This window comes from Salvia miltiorrhiza, chromosome 2 (genome assembly GCF_028751815.1).
Source record: "Salvia miltiorrhiza cultivar Shanhuang (shh) chromosome 2, IMPLAD_Smil_shh, whole genome shotgun sequence".
Lineage (NCBI taxonomy): Eukaryota > Viridiplantae > Streptophyta > Magnoliopsida > Lamiales > Lamiaceae > Salvia > Salvia miltiorrhiza.
Genome location: NC_080388.1, coordinates 61835422 through 61852687, shown reverse-complemented (window position 1 = coordinate 61852687; position 17266 = coordinate 61835422).

Genomic DNA, 17266 nt, shown 5'->3' with positions numbered 1-17266 from the left:
AGTATTTTTTTAATCAAGACACTTCTTGGTTTAGATACAAAACTTAGTGTTATTTCAACATAAATTTACGTAATAGCTAATATTAACTTTGTTCCGATAAGAATTGGCTATACATTTAACATAAATGGCTATCTTTCTTTGATTTTTATATCATAAATGTTTATTATTAACCGTTGGAAAAAACCAAAACATATTCTACAATCATCAAAATCTTATCATCGAATTAAAAAGTAAAGTAATAAAGTTTGAAAATAAATTATTAAAAAAAAATTCGGCTAATTAGACTAATCCACTTGATTTTTGGGTCAATCTTGTCGAACTCAAGATATTTTTGGTTCGAATCGTTCGGGTTAAAAAAAATTGGGCTAAAAATGAGTTGATTCGTCGATTTCAAGCTTTATTGACATCCCCACATAAGGATGTTAATCGAGCCCGAAATCTGTGGGCTGACCCGATTAGCCCACCAATCTGAGAGGGTTAGGAATGAAAATTTTCATCCCGGTAAAATTACAGCCCGAATAGCTCGTAACTGAAAAGCCCGACACCCGATAGAATTGGCCCGAAAATAATCCGAAACCTTAGAGAACTAACCCAAAAATAATGTGGTTGCTTGATTATATGGAGTTTTTCTTGTTATTTGATTTGCAACAGCAATACTTTGCTTCTAGAAATAGTATAAGAAGATATTTTTATCAAAAGTTTGTGAAATATATTGTGGTTCAATATTAGGAAGTTATACTCATTATTCACTTCTTTGTACTTTTAATCCAATACTTAACATAAAATATTTAGATATAAAAATTAGAAAATAATAATTATTTAATAAAATGTTGCATCATTATATCTCTAAGAGTTGTATATTAGTTAATATGTAAGTCGATGTTGAAATATCTCTTATTTATGCGTGTATTTATGTATATATTTTCAATAAAAATATATCAGTTAGTTTTTTTAAAATAAATTTTCGAATCCAACTAGTTCAATGGGTTAGTCGAAAACTCGAACGTTTAGAATTAGGATTAAAATTTTTAAATGCAAAATTTTTTCAACTCGATTAATTCGTACCCAAATATTTCGATAATTCGATAAAACTAGCCCGAGACCGATAAATCGTTCCCGATTGACGTATCCATACTAACATTATGATGTTGTTAAGTTAGTTCACACTAATTTTATAATGCAAAATAATCGTTTAAAAAATGATTCGTAAGAACAATATTGAGCACGTGTCGGTCTCACTTTGAGCTAGTTTTAGAAGAGCAATTAATATAGTCTGTCAACACAAATTGGCATATTAACCTTTTGACTCTACCAAGTTCTACAACTCTTCAGTTCTTCATGAGCCTTTTTAAGCAAACAACGGCGACCAGTAAGGAGTAGTATTTTTTTTTTTTTGATCAATTAAAAATCTATTAAAAAACTGGGGCGGTACCAGGAGTACCAAAAACATCATACAAGTGGTGCGTACTCTTTAGAGCACCACAAGGTAAAAGGAACATTGGAATCGACCACATGGAAGATTTTGTTCCAGCTCCAAAGCCTCCCTTTGACCTCATTAACAAGATTGGACACCTCCCAATTCTTGTTCTCAAACCTACTCTCATTCCTATACTTCCAGATCAGCCAAACAGTCCCGATCCAAAGAGCTTTAAGGAAGTTCTTGTTTCTCTTACCTCTTCCTCCTCCAATGAAAGACATGAAATGATGTTCGACTTTTTGTGGTTTAGCCGTTTTCATTCCGATCCATTGATTGATTTTGTCCCACACGCGGTCGACTTTCGGACAATGGAGAAAAGAATGTTCAGTTGTTTCCTCCCTCCACACACACGCATTGCACCACTGTTCTTCGGCTGGGATGAGGACATTCCTTTTGAGAAGGTTTTCGCATGTTGGCAGCCTGTTACAAATGCTTCTCCAAGCTGTCACTCTGGCTTTGTTAGGGGCCGGTGCCGTCCACAGTTGTGCGCTAGCTTCAATGTGTCTCCCAAAATGATCACCTTCCGCCTTTGCGCATTCCTCATAGGCCGCTTTAGTTGAGAATTTTCCCCCCGCTGCGTCCTTCCAGCTCCAGCCGTCCTTTAGGTCTGGGCAAGGAGAAAGCGCCCCAATGACTGACCGCAAATTTTCCTCCATCTCTTTCTCTCTCTCCCTCAGCTCCCTTCGCCACTTGAGATCCCACACCCACCCTTCCTCCGTCCATTTCCCAGCCTCCTCCACATTACCATCTTTAAAGAGGCTAAGATTAAAAAGTCTAGGGAAAAGGATTTTGAGATTGCTGTTCCCCACCCACGTCTCACCCCAAAAACTAACCTCTCTACCATTCCCCATAATCCTTTGAATATTGCCACTAAACCACTTTTCTTCCTCCCTCCCCACCCTCCCAACAATTTTCGACCACCATCCCTTCATCCCGCCCCTTTTCTCCACCCTCCACTCCCCCCCCTCCCCTCTTGACAAATCCCCGTACAAGGATTTAATCACCCTGACCCACAACGCCTCCCTCTCGACCAAATACCTCCACACCCATTTAAACACCAAGACCTTGTTAAACCATTCAATGTTTCGAAAGCCCAATCCCCCTTGAAGCTTGTCGACACACATGTCTTTCCATTTGAACCAAGCAATAGACCTAGACACGCCACTTCCCCCCCACAAAAATTTTCCAAAAACGGAGTTGAGGTCGTGAATTACCAATTTAGGAATGAAGGAAAAAGACAATTGATACACTGGGATGGCTTGAAGGACCGACTTTACAAGAACGATGCGCCCTGCCAAAGAAAGAGATTTCTTCTTCCAACCTCTGATTTTCCTCAACACTTTTTCCACCACGCAACTCCATTCCACACTGCTATTCATCCGTCCCCCAACCTTGATACCGAGATAATTGAAAGGAAGAGATCCCTCCTTACAGTTGAGATAACCTGCCCACCTCCTTAAACACGTATTTTCGACACCCACTGCCATCAAGTTGCTCTTGTCGAAGTTGATTTTGAGCCCTGAAAGAAATTGGAAAAGAAGAAGGATCCTTTTAATAAAATTCACATTCCCTTCGTTAGCTGCCAACAGGAATATTGTGTCATCTGCATATTGAAGATGTGACACAGAAATTTTATCCATCCCCAAAACAACCGGAGACACGAGCTGGAGATCAGTAGCTCTCTCCATCAAGGCATTTAACCCTTCGGCGATGACTAAAAAGAGGAAAGGGGACAACGGATCCCCCTGCCTTAGACCTCGTTCCATTTTGAAGACACCTGTGGACGATCCGTTCACCAGCACGCTGCCTGACGCCGAGTCGAGGCATCCCTTAACCCAATTACGCCATTTCTGATCGAAGTTCATAAGACCGAATAAAGCATCAAGGAAATCCCATTGAACGGAGTCGTAAGCTTTAGCAAAGTCGATCTTGAAGAAAATACGACCAATCTTCTTTTTCTTTGCTTCCGCAATTGCTTCGTTGAGAATAACCACACCATCAAGAATGAACCGTCCTTTAATAAAAGCGCACTGTTTGTCCGAGATAATAGACCCCATCACCATTTTCAGCCTCCCTGCAAGGATTTTTGCAATGATTTTGTATAAGCTATTGATCAGGGAGATCGGTCTGAACTCATCCATCTTCTCTGCCCCTTCCTTCTTCGGAATTAGAACAATGAACGAAGTATTGCTTCCTTTGGGGATCCTTCCGTTCTCGAAAAACTCTTTCAGAACTTGGAGAAGATCATCCTTGACTGTCGACCATGCATTCTTCCAGAATGAGAACGTGAACCCATCTGGACCAGGACTCTTGTCGCCACCACAGCTCCACACCGCTTCCTTAATCTCCTCCAAATCGAACTCCCTGCACAGCCAATTCCGCTCTTCATCAGAGAGTTTTTTCTTGAGGAAATCGTTGGGGAGGTTTGGCAGAACCCGTGTCCTTTTTTTGAAGAATACTTCGAAATGTTCCCGTACTTTGGATTTGACCTCCCCTGGATTAGACACCCACTGATTTCCAAAGTATAATCCCAAGATTTCATTCTTTTTCCTTCTCCCAAGAATCGCTCGGTGATAGAATCCCGTGTTAAGATCACCGCTTTTGAGCCACCGAACCTTAGCTTGCTGTTGCAAGACCCTTTGTTTGTCTTTCAGCTGTAGGAAAATATTCGCTTGGATTTCATTTCTTCGAATGATTTCGGACTCCTCAATTCCATGCTCTTCATCTTTGTGGTCAAGAGTTTGCAATTCAGTCTTCAAAACCTGTATCTTCTCATCAATATTCCCAAAAGTGGATTTATTCCATTCTTTCAGTTCCGTTTTCAATTTCTTCAATTTTTCACTGACCACAAAGCATCTCCATCTCGTCATTCCGTCCGTTGTCCACACTTTCCTAACCTGTTGTTCAAACTCCGGATGTGACACCCACACATTGAGGAATCTGAAAGGCCTTGGTCCCCAATCTTCTACTTTTGACACCAAAACAATAGGGCAATGATCCGAAATGGTGCGTTGCAGACCACGTCCCATCGACCCCTCCCATTGACGCAACCACGCGTCGTTAACCAAAAACCTATCCAGTTTACTTTTACACATCCCATTCGGCTTAAACCACGTAAATTTGCGCCCTTGAGATCTGATTTCTGTAAGGCCGCTATCACCGATGAAGCTGTCGAAGGTTCTTGCATCTGCTGCCCCATAAGAGTCCCCGCTTCCGACTCTTTCTTCCCGCTTCCGCACCGCGTTAAAATCCCCCATCACACAGACACCGAAATCGGCATTCTGTTCCACTATATTTTTTATAACATCCCAAAGTCTAGATTTCTCTTCCGAAACAACTGGTGCATAGACATTAATGATGCAACACCCAACATCATCTTAAACCCATTTTCCATTCACCACCACAGCCCCGCTCACGTCCCATTTGCTAGAAGCTTGGAAAACGTTTTTATTCCAAGCACTAACCAAACCACCAGACCTCCCTTCAGAATTCCGAACCGCAAGATCAAAATTATCAAAACCCCACCAAGAGTTACACATCAATGAATCAAACTCAGTCATTTTTGTTTCTTGAAGGCAACAGAAGTCAATCTTTTGCATTTTTACAATCTCACTAACATCTTTCTGTTTCCCAATACTCCCAAGGCCCTGAATGTTATATGACAGTAAATTCATGAACACTTACTTGGTTGACTCCCAGCTTCTGTCCTCACGTTGACTTCCTCTTGGTCCTCAATTTGCGCAGCCATCTCCTGATCTGAAAGTTGGCTTGAAAGCCCCAAAGCTTTCCCTAATTTCCAGATTTCCAAACTTTCGGTTTCTAAATCCGCAATGAATTTGCCCCAACCGTTGTTTTCTCCCTGTGTTTTGCACACCTTCTTCGATTTCTTGCTCTGTTTCTTTTTGTTATTTTCGAGAGCTTTACCAGCGGTATCTTTCTTGGTCATTTCCTGAAGAAAAAGTCTTCTCTCCTCACCTTCTGACTGTCGTGGTTGGCCCTCGCGTTCTTTGTCTTTCTCCGATTCAGACTCGGCTGAAAGCCTCGTTTCTTTGGCAAAAACTTGACAGGATGAACTCTCTCCCACCTGACCTTCCGCAAATCCATTTTCCCTTCCCATTGTGACTTCTTCCTCAAAAAGAGACGATGATTTTCCACTTGTTTGGTGGCTCTGGGAGACCAAACCGCAAGAGCCAAGAAAGGGCTGGGCCAAAAATGCTTCCTGATTTCCTGGGCCACTCTCTAGATGATGTGGGCCTTCATCTTCTTTACTGGACTGGGCTTCGGTTGGGCCTGACCTGGGACTCCTTTGTTTCGGCCCAACAGGTCTTCCTCTGACATTGCCGCCCACATTCCTTTTAGGCACATTTTTCCCGCACGAAACAACCTCCGCCGCATTTTCATCATTGGATATCAGAGCCTCTGTTTTACCCCCCTCACGCGATGGTGGAAGCGAAGAGACTGTTCCTTGGGACAATGAAACCCCGCCGCTGTTGTAAGATTGCTTGTCGTCATCCTCGATAATAGCATCTGCCGGCCCCGTTGAGTCCTCCTCCCAAGACCAATCGGAGTCCGATTCCGTCCTCTCCTCCTCCGCCTTACATCCGGCACAGAGATTGGGTGCATCTCGGACCTCCTCGACACGAATTTTGAAACACGTCCCCTCGATCACGCAATCCAAAATTCTGTCGCATGAATAGAGTCCCGTGGCAACCTGAATGAACGCTTCATCGAACTTTTCATTTGTCGCGGTGCCTTCATGAATTTTACGTACCGCACCAAAGCTAGCACATGCATCGTTGAAAAAACGAGGATTCCATGCATGTAAAGGCACACCCACCCATTTGGTCCAGACCACTCTTTGATGCGAAACATCGCCAATCTTCCATTTCCTACTCCACAAGAACCAGAACTGAAACCATTCGTCCATCTCTTTAAGAATTTCTTCAGTTGAATCTCCGCATGCACTCTGAAAGAGAACTAGATTTCCTCCAAGTGTCGAAACTTTCAATTTCCCCGAACATTCTCCGATGATTTCGTCTTTGACCTCTTCCCACAAGAACTCATTTTTCAGAAGACCGGTAACCGCCCCAAGTATCCAAGCTTTCTCCTCCTCCGTTGGCTTGAAGTGAAGTACTTCTTCTGCTCGTGTCTCCTTTTCTTCGTTCCCCGTGAGAATATCTTTGAAGGAAATTCCAGCTTTCCTATCCGCTCTCTCCAAAACACGAACTTTCTCCTGACCCTTATCAGCCACTCCTTCAAGCTTCAAATCCTCCCGCCTTTCAGCCCTCAGTTCTCGCTCAAACCTTGGTTTATAGACCCTGATTTTATAACTGCCGATCCATAGCGTGTTCAGATCCGCAAGTAACTTATCGGGAAAACTCACCCCCCCGAACCTAACAAAACCGAAAGCTTTCCCACGCAAATCCCTCTTTTTTGGACAAACAACTTCGGTAGGTTCCAAGATCGTGGCAAACTTTCTTCTCAGGAAATCCGCGCTGCAGCCGTCTGGCAAATTGTTGACGAAGAAAGTGGTGATCGCCTTATCCCTCCCATTCCACTTCCCCCCCGTCGATTGCCGCCCAAATCTCCCACCGTCTGTTCCATTGAATGTTCTTCTCGAACTGAGACTTTTGTTCCTAGTATTTGGATATCTTTGGTGCCTTGCCGGTATCCTCTCAGAAAAGGGTTGGCCAACCCTTCTTTTCCTCACCTCTCTCCATTCCATTTAAACCACCAATGTTAATTTGGCAGCATATATAAACAAAACGGCTCAATCCAACTGCACAGAACCAAACAGAAGAACCAAACAGAGAATATCCGGGATGACAAGTGCAGAGTAGATCCGAGATTGCAAATATCGATTTCCGGCGGAGATCTGCTGGAGTTCTGCTGCAGGAGGTCTGCTGATAATGGAGATCTGCTGGAGGTCTGCTGCTTTTGGAGGTCTGCTGTGATCGGCGCCGATCTGCTAGTACAGGCGATAACGGCGACGGCTCCAGCTTTATCGCTACAGCAGAAAGAGTAGATCCGAGATGACAAGTGCAGAGAAAATCCGAGATTGGAAATCCCGATTTCCGGCGGAGATCTGCTGGAGGTCTGCTGCTGCTGGAGGTCTGCTGTGTTCGGCGCCGGTCTGCTGCTGGAGGTCTGCTGTGTTTGGCGCCGATCTGCTGCTGGAGGTCGCCCGAGATCTGCTTTGTTCCGTCGACGATCTGCTGCTGGAAGTCGCGCCAATGGTGTGGATATCTGGCGCCGATCTGCTGCTGGAGGTCGCGCCGCTGCTGGAGATATGCTGCTGGAGGTCGCGCCGATCTGCTTCTATCTCTGCTGGAGATCTGCTGCTGAAGGTCGCGCCGATCTGCTGCTGGAGGTCGTTGCCGGAAAATTTTCAATGTTCCGATAGCTTACATTTGTAAGGAGTAGTATAAATGTTATCTCAAAAAAAAAATAGCATATCTCACGTAAAAAAAGTAGATTTTAGTATTGTATCTATTTTATATTTTATTTGTAATATACATATCCTAATGGTAATATACGATTAAGACAGTTATTTATTAAAAAAATCCCAACAAACGATTAAGACTTTCAAGAATATATATTGCATTTATTGTCTTTATATCAAATAAATTGTATTATACATAATGTATTTATTATTATTATTATTATTATTATTATTATTATTATTATTATTATTACATAGTTTTAGCAATATCTATCAACTTAAATGTGACAGTCTTTTAAAGGTTAATTACTACTTCGTTCACAAAAAAATTGTCACATTATAGACAATACGAGTTTTAATAAAATATGAGTGAAATTGTATGAATCCTACTACTTTAAATGAAAGTGACAGTTTTTTTGTAGACAGATCGAAAGAAAAATTGTAGAAAATGAGAGTATATCTTTACACATTTTTTAGAGCTCACTTGACAATAAAACAAAATTTGAAATGGGATTAATAAAGAAATGAGACAAAACAATAGCAATGGAATATATATATATATATATATATATATATATATATATATATATATATATATATATATATATATATATATATATATAGGGTAGCTATATAGCATGTGTGGCGTGCAATGCGTGTATGAAATGCTTTGTGAAGACTACAACCAAGTTGACATTTATTTTCCCTAATTACAAACGAAAAGAAAAGAAAGAAACACGCCCCACACACACACGCAATGCTAATGGAATCTAATTTAGAAGGAAAAATCAAGAATCTAATAAAGTTAAACCAAATCTTGATTTGATACCACCTTTTACCCTCGCGCATGCGGTGCCAATCACAAATCCAATTTTGATTTCTTTCTATCTAAATGAATACCAAAACCTCATGTGATTTTACATAATAGTATCTCTTTTTGGATCGAATATTGTTTGAGATATAAATGGCTCATTCCATAAATTTCAAGAAATTTGCTCTATTTGCTATTTTGTGCTACAAGTGTGTCTCAATCCATCAAAAACTCATATACTAAGAAGTGGATATGCCTAATTATTGTATGAACAATCTACAATTAATGAATTTGTATTAATGACAAGGGTGAAATGGGAAACTTGATATCATTTTAACTTGAAATTTTATAATGAGATACTTATTCTTGAACAAGATTCATGTCTAAGTAAGTGTGCGTGTGTTGTCCTAGCGGTAGGAGGTTAATGCTCAAGACCTGAGGTCATGAGATCGAATCATCCGTCACACAGTCTTTTAAATTTCTTTATTTATTTATGTAATTTATATATAAAAAACAAGGATTCAAATCTCCAAATTATAGACACTTATTCAGAGACATATGAAGTTGTATTGTAATGTGTTATATATTAAAAAAAAAAATTGCTTGAATCTAGGGTGTGAAGGTTGTCTAAGACATTCAAACTAAATAATTATAGAGAGAAAAAGGGTATATTATATTTCTTAGGATTTCTAGCTTTTTGCTTCATAGCATTATGCTGTGATTTGATTAGAAAATTTTATTCCGTTCTCTTGGATTCTATTGCTATTAACTTATTAAAAAAAACAAGATTTTGTGTGCAATATATTATGCTCGATTCAAATATAGGTATTTTATGTGTAACCAACCAAAAATGTTTTGTGGACCCATTATTTCCTGTGGCAAGTTGCTTGTCAATATACTTCATTTATCAATAATTCATCACCTTTTCTTTTCTCAACGAGATATTTGAAGGATTAGAAATTATATTGGCTATAAATATTTGAAACGTGATTAAAAGTATCACACTCCAACATGGAACCCTTCACATTTTTCTTTCATGGACTGTTCTACATTTTCTAAATGAAATTTGATCGTGTCAATTAAAAATTTCCTATAAATTGACATTTAATTAATTTCATGCAGGCGTTTGCGCACTTTGATTCCTCCAAATTTTGACTTGAATCTTGACCCCAACTATATATCCTAAAAAATGACACGCACATTATCGTATTATCTAAATCATATATAATTGTATATTAATATTTTTGTCTATGTAATGTCTTAGATGATATATAAAAAAGATATTAGTATTATACACACACACACATATATAATGAATTTATGGGAGTAATTAATAATTAATGTTTCTATTGTGTTTGCACAGACAAAGGGCCACAAGATTGGGTTATAATATTCGTTTATTTTTCAAAGGTTTATAAAAAAACACCTATGGTCGGACAATTAATGATAATTAATCTATAAATAAATTCATAAACTCAATAATAAGTCATGTGCTCTAGCTAGCATGACTTGATAGAAAAAATATCATACTGTACAAGGGCTTTTTCTAGAAAAGGAAACATATACTTTAATAAGATAATGCTAGAGATAATATAATTTTTAATGTGTGTATTGATGTGTATAAATCTGGTGGTATATTTGATTGAATTAATTGATTTAAAAATTAAAGATAGGTTATCCCAAGTATATCCCATTTCTTATCTTGATAAGTTCATAGCTGCCAATATATGTGTTAGAGCTTCTTTACATGTCATTTCTGATAGCAAATGACAATGCTTTTCTCTATTGGAATTAGCTCAAACACTTGGCTTCCACACCTTTTTATCCTTGCAATTATGTAGGCCATCTAACTCTTTTTTTAACTTATCCTATTATATTTAAGGTTCACTGCCACCGGGGAGGGCTAAAATAAGAGCATTTCTTAAGATATAAAATATGAATTATTTTCAGCCCTTAGATCATCAAGATCTACGGTTGATTCGTAATCCTATTTGATGCATTTATGGTCCTGAGTTCGAATCTCAAATGTAGCAAAAATTTATTTTTCACAATTCATACCTTTATATAGCAAATTCATACGTGTTATACATAAAATTCATACATTAAAAATTGCTCTTATTTCTTATTTTAAGATGTGCTCTCACGGTAGCCCACCCCCCCACTACCACCTTCGGACCTTCCACAAAAATATAACTTATTAATTACACGAAATAATATCGAACGCAGCATCAAATTAGCAGTTGCTACTACAAATTGAATATATTAAAGAGATGTAGACGTCGTGAGTTTATGGGGAACTTGTCTGGGGCGAAGAGGGGGATTGCTCGGTGGTGGGAAGAAGTGGGCAGTTGGGGTGGTGGGCGAAAATTGTGGAGAAAGGGGGAGGAAGGGACGATAGATGGTTCATTGATCACCTTCAACACCGTCTCGGGGATGGGATGAATACAATGTTCTGGGAGGACGTGTGGGCTGTTAACAAACCTCTCAAGTTCTTTTTCCCGAGATTGTATAACTTGTGTTCGAATAAGAAAGGCCTCGTTGGAGAGAGTGGGTTTTGGGAAGGAGAAGAGTGGGTGTGGTCGGTGAATTGGAGGAGGGCTTTGAGGGAAAGGGACACTAGACAGGTGGAGGAACTTTTGAGATTTGTTGCTGCTTTTGTCCCTTCTACAGGTTTAACTGATGGATGGAGTTGGAGGGCAACTACGGACGGTATATTCTCAACAAAGTCGGCTTATGATTTGGTGGCGGCTTCCAGAGAGGCGCAACAAACTCAACCGGCTGAGATGGCAATGATTTGGGAGGCTCCAACTTCGCACAAAGCCAAGGTGACGGCGTGGAGATGTCTTAGAAATCGTTTGGCTACCTGTGACAACTTGAGAAGACGACAAATTCAAATTAGCTGGGAAGAGAGAGGATGCAACGCCTGCGTTGCTGGAGAGGAGACGACGGAACATCTGTTTCTTCATTGCCCGAAAGTTGCGGCGGTGTGGGACCAAATCTTCCAATGGTTACACATCAAAACGGCAAATCCAAGAGGTACTCTACATCACTACACTTCCTTCATCTCTGCTGCCAAAAAGAAGAAAGGAAGAAGATTGCTAAATGCGTTATGGGTAGGAACTGTTTGGACGCTGTGGGAAAAAAGAAACGAGAGTCGTTTTCAAGGAAAGATTTGGGATATTGAGAGACTTGTTTTACAGATCAAGGGTAGACTTTGGAGTTGGAATGAGGTTTATAAAGTTTTAGAGTTGATAATACCTTTCACCATGTGGTGCTCAAAGGGTTTCAATCTTTCCTTCTTGTTTTAATTGGCATCCCTGGTGCCTTGCTTTTAATCTCAATAAAATATTTAATTTTACTGATCAAAAAAAAGAAGCAGCAGCATCAAATTATACTATACATTTGCTCGGAACAACATCTTGGTGATTCCTCGAATGATATGATATCTTACGCCACGTGTAAGTTTGTGAATGGCAAAATTGTAGTTTAAATCCTACCGACATCAAATATTCAACCCAAAGAAATGGGCCCAAATGAGAAATGTGCTCGAGAATTGGGCCAAGCCCACTCAAAAATAGAGAAATTAATGTAACAAACAATAAATAATTGCACTCATGAAGGGCGATTCAATTCATAGCCCCGTTTTGGGTAAAATATAAGATAAATTTCTAATTATTATTTTAGATAGTGACTATAAAGAGTTAAATGGGAGCTATGAATAGAATCACTCTTACAAACCATCATGTAAATTAGTATCAATATCTACATCTATTATTTGAAAATTATAATTTTCACCGTAATCTCTTATCTGATATCAATTTCATTCCTAATGTAATATGACATTAATCACGAAATAGATAATTATTCTTATACCATTACCAATAAAATTTACAAAATAAGTATTACATTTTCAAATATAAGTAATTGTTAAAGATTCTCATTGTATTTTGTCGTGTATAAAGGTAGAACCAAGAATATGGTGCTTTTTTCTCTATTTCTATATCCATGTAAGGATCAAAAATGCCATTGACAATGAAAAAACGTAGGGAAATAAACGTTGTTCGATTTGAAGGGAATTTATGCCTATACAAGAATATATGAGAAAATTGATTAAGGCAATAAAAGAAACAATTTGAATAACGAATAATTTCATGAAAGTGGGCCCTAAAGATTGGTTTCTAAGATTTATGTAAATAAAAAGTTTGTGATCTACGTTTACTGCAGTTGTGTATGATTCTAGATATAAATATTCTCCATTTTATTCATGTTGATTGTTTATTATTTTATTCACGTGCAATTTTGAATCTTCTTAACATTGATCTTTCTATTTGAATAAAAATATTGGGTTTTGTTTATCTTGAATTATACCCATTTCTTATCTCCGACAAAATGGATAAACCTTTCCTTTACAAATAGATTACTCTACTTTTTCGTAAATGAGAGCAGCCCAAATGCAGTGTATAATATAGAAGACACTTGTCCCTACGGGTACATCAAGCGGTGCAATCTCCTGTGTGTGAACAGTGAGGTCCCGGGTTCAAATCTCACTGCTTCCCCTCCCCAACTCCCCCAAGTCAAAATATATATATATAGAAGACACTTCGGCTACTATGACCTTTTTATTTTATCCTTATAAATTCCAGCCATTTCATTGTCTTATATTAATTATCCTCTATATTAGAATCACTTCAATTAAAATAAATAAATGTGGCTGAAAATTATTACAATCTTTCAATTTATTTATTTTGCTTAAATCCTTTATTTAGAACCTTGTACTTTAATGCATGTCTGTGCATTCCAGTTATGGAAATGTATTAATTTGATGTATATTTTAAACCTTATAAAATAGATGAATCTATATTATTAATTAGACAATTACTTAGGAGTACTAGTGATTAAGATTTATAATATATACTTATGACACTTTACTATCTTGTTTGATACTTATAAAAAACACAACTTTTTATAAATAAAAAAATTCAAAAATATAATTTTAAAAAAATCAAAAATATTATACAAATTTGTGTGATTTTGTATTCCATCTCTCAAATAGTGTATAAATTATAACTATAACAAATACTGATTATATATAATTCTAATTCATTCTATCAAACAATATATTTCAATTAATACATCGTATTGAACATGATACTATGTTATATAAAGACATTTAAACACTTTGCGTATCAAACTAGCCCAACAACATGAGTTTAGATGAGTTCGATCTATAATGCATTTGAATATCATAAATTAAGGTGCTTACATCACCAAATGTGGAGTTTTTTTTTTTTTTTTTTTGGAAGGTGCTATTAGAAAAATTATAGTATTCAAGTGTGTAGGAAATCAAACAATAATTTCCGCACCAAATTTCAAGACCCAGCAAAAGTGTTCTTGAAACTTCTAAATCGTGTACTCGCAAATTATTAATTTAATCGAACAAACTGTATTTGTTCATACATTTTCGTGTTTATGAGAATGAAAGTTATTAGTATTAAACAATTCGTTAAAATTATTTAACTGAAGTAGTTATTGCCTGATTGGTAGATGACAAGTCCTGAAACTAATGAAAGCTTTAATTTAACTAGAAAATCTAACCAAGTAGAGGGCTAAGCCCATCATTGTTATAATTGGACATGGAAAAGTCCACAATTAGGGCCTACTTAATTATACCAAGCACAAAATTAGGATTTTAGATGCATCAATTAGGAAAGCTTTTATAATCTCGATATATTCAGGTTGGCCTCAATCTAGATAAATACTCGTAGCCCGCCTTCACAACTTAAGCACAAAAATTGAAATAATTTAATTTTTGTGTATAATATATTTAACATGCAAAAATATTTGGCTGGTGGGCCTCAATTTCAAAGCCAACTCACATATGTTGGGGCCAATCAACTTCTGAGTATAAACAAGATGGTCAGAATCAGTCATACGACATATCAATTCGAACGTCTGCGAATTAGTTTTTATAGTTTTCATATAGAATAGTGCTCGGTCCCAAGTATCAAAACAATAATTCATCGGAATGTTGAGTTGTTGTGTCCGAATCGTTGTATTTTGGAGTTAATTGCCATCGAACCGCAAGCATATATAGCGGGGCAGTCTTGTCTTAGGGAGAAGGATTCTAACTCTTGCCTTAGTTCATTTTGTATCTCTACTCTTGTATTTATTTTATTATTGTAATTCCATTTTTCAACCACTATAAAAAAAAGTTTTTATTAGTGACATGAGCCTTGGTAGCTAATATTCATGTCATAAAAATTAGTGGTATTTAAAAGTGTAACTATTAGCAATTGAGGTGGTCTTGGGTACACCCAGGTTGACCCGTATTATGATCCAAACCCGCATCCTGACTCAAATCACTGCATGTAATTGACACTATTCTATTATACAAATGACATTGCGTATAAATAACACTATAATATTGTAAATGACACTGTATAATTGACACTATTCATAAATATAAATGACACTTCCTGTAATTGACACTGTAAGATTGTAAATGACACTATAATATTTTAAATAACACTATAAGATTGAAAATGACACTATAATATTTTTAAATGTTACAGCGTTATTTATATAATTGAATAATGTCAATTATAAGCAGTGTCATTTGTACAATTTGAGTCAAGATGCGGGTTTGGATTAGCACGCGGGTTAGGATTTGAGTACGGGTCAACTCAAGTGTATGGTACACCCGAGTGTACAGGAGATTTTATGTTAGTAATTAGCTACATAATTAAATCTCTGGGGCGAAAGTCAATCATCAATTAGAATTTATAATTATTATTAAAATTTAATAATTTATAACTTCAAATTAATTAACAATTTACTTAAACGAGAGACAGAGAGATGCGTATGAGTGAAAAGCTAAACACAAAAGATTAAAGTGGAGCAAACAAGAAAATGAAATGAACAAATAAAACTAATTAGGAATGTAAGTATAGGTTAATATCCGCCATTTTTGTATAAAACATAAAATAAAATACTCGTAATCGATTTTCTTGATTTTCTACATGACTTGTTCTAGACGACATGTTTGGTAATTGGTATATACAGTTTTTAGTAAATTTAAAGAAAAATATGACACGACTAGTTTTCTAAATTATCATTTTAAATAAAATATTCAAATCGTCACAGCTTATCCAAAGCGTTGAATAATCAATAAAATGGAAATTATTAAAATATAATTTCAAACTGACCTCTTCATTGATAAATAATACTATGTGTATCATAATTAAATTTTACAGACGGACTAATTCTCGTTAACGTACGAAGCTTCAAATTTCAACCTCATCTTCTACAACTAGTACGCACGCCCGTGCGATGCACGGCGAATATCAACATTAAACTATATTTTAAATAAATAAATATAAATGTAAACCGTAATCAATATATTATATAAATTATTATTTTTAAATAGTTGAAATACTATTAATTGTTTTTAAGTGATAATAAGTATAAAGATAAAAATTATTTTAAAAAATAAAGCAAGTATAAGTGATAATGAGTAACAATTATGTATCATATACGTACATAAGGAGATGACCTCGACTGTCCAAAACCTGCCAAAGGAAACAGAGGTTGAACAATATCCTCATCTGGCTTTCCACTGAATTTCGACACTGCTGCTACACCTTCTTCCACCTTCCTCAAACTGATTTCTACTTCATTTGGAGCTGGCAAACTGCTCAATTATAACACCATTGATAATTTGATATACATAGAAAAAAAATGAGATTTAGGAGTATATTTTTCAGAAAAGTGACTGGCAGAGATAAAGAAAGTTCACCTGTTCATATTATTCTCGGAAGGAAGAACTATTTGAATGGATACTTTGGAGAATTCCGATTTGAGTGCTTGAGTAAATATAGGTGTTGTCATCGGTATCTTCTCTGTTGTAGAATTCTTCCCAAATATATACCTTCAATGCATAATTACATCAGTTCATCCACAAACGTAAAAATAAAATGATCGACCACGACTAAGTGAAAAACCCTTACCCTAGCTACGACAGAATTATAGCCAGTTGAACCTGACAACTTGTCACCACTTGTTTCAACAACTATAAACGGATCATACTTTCTCACCTGCAGAGTTACATCTAACATTTCCCACACGGCGACCACACGCAAGATCTGCCCGAGAACATATCGGCAAAATTGTAGGGGGGTTGATTGCTGAAAAAGAAAAGGCCGAGAAAGTTACAGAAATTATTCAAAATCTACAGTGTAAAAATTGGAATAATAAAAATCTCAAAACAAAAATGTGAGGAACCTTAAAAATCCACCGAAATTCATAAGCTTCCCTATCTACTTCAAACTTCACCTATAAACACACATGAAAACTCTGTATTTAGCAAAATTAAGAAATTAATTAAGAATTTAAAGAACTCAAATAGAATATAAAAGAAATAGGAGATGGTGATGGTAACTTCTGTATCAATTCGCTGATAAAGGGGGACATTGGTTGTTGTTCTTTCGGACGGTGGCGATCAAACATCGCTGGACTGCTATGATAGGCACCGGTGAGG